Below are 1273 nucleotides of genomic sequence, written 5' to 3' on the forward strand. Positions count from 1 at the left end.
GATTGTATGTCTGTGTACTGTGTAAACTTTGAAACTTTGCTCCTTGTGATAGTGTGCCGTATTAATTTTGACGAGTGTGGAAAAACTACCAGAACACCGCACTCAGGCTGGCTGGCGTACCAGGTCAAGCAACGGACACTAACGTGTAGCGCAGAGTCCGTCTGCGTCCGGCCCATCTCTCTGCCTCGCTAGACTGCCCGCTGTTCTCTGCATAGCGATTCTCTGGCGCACTGTTTGTACGTGGAAGTAATCTACGTCTTTCTGTACTACTGCGATTCTTTTGTAAATTTATTTTATTTTACATTCCTCATCATCTACAAATTCGAGTGGAAGTTCGTCCTTTGGCACAACGGAGCAGTGAGTCCCGTGGATATATTTGCGACTGAGAAAATTCTGCAGTGTATAAACATTTTAAGCCCGAGCCGGCCACGGCGTGCCGAACGTCATGCGTGCAGGACGTGGGGTCGTGTGCCGACCAAGATCCAGTCTGTCTCGGCTTTCTTCGGTACTTCTCAGATTTGCCTGAAACAGCGCGGCATTTCATTTTGTATTGCGGAGTGGTATTTTTCGGTCGGCATAATTCCCTTGAGTTCGGCAGATTCGTGATGTCAGCGCTGTTTAGGCTTCACTGTTTTTTCGTGGTATAAAGGACTTGCACAGGTCCACCTGCTGTTTCCACAAAAAGGAGCAGTCTAGCCGATCTATCGTCATAAGCCTTTAAAAATAAGTGGGATGACAAGAGATAGGGATGCAAATTCTCGATATAAAAGGTGAGTCGGGTAGACCGTCTGCCGGTTACAAGTCTTTCGATTTGACACCACGTCGGCGACAGGGATGAAATGATGATGACTAGGACAAAACAACACCCAGTCCCCGATTGGAGAAAACTCCGACCAGCCAGGTATCGAACCCGGGCCTTTGGGATTGACATTCTGTCTTGATTACTTGATTATTAAAGTTAAACTTTCAAAACCCTGTAGAAATAACAGCACTGGTCAGAATGGCGTCAAATTGCAACGGAATATTATCGGAGGAGGAGGAAAAAGTATGAGAGAAAAAAAATAGTGTAAAAATTGATAAATGAAAACACCTATCATGCGCACGGCCCATTGAAGTTGGTATAAACAGCTCGGGTACACGGCTTTTCCTCCTTTCGCTTCTGCGACTTTTGCCGTGACTGTTCAAATGGTTCAAATGGCTCTGGGCACTATGGAACTTAACTTCCGTGGTCATCAGTCCCCTAGAACTTAGAACTACTTAAACCTAACTAATC

This window comes from Schistocerca nitens, chromosome 4 (assembly GCF_023898315.1).
Source record: "Schistocerca nitens isolate TAMUIC-IGC-003100 chromosome 4, iqSchNite1.1, whole genome shotgun sequence".
Taxonomy (NCBI): domain Eukaryota; kingdom Metazoa; phylum Arthropoda; class Insecta; order Orthoptera; family Acrididae; genus Schistocerca; species Schistocerca nitens.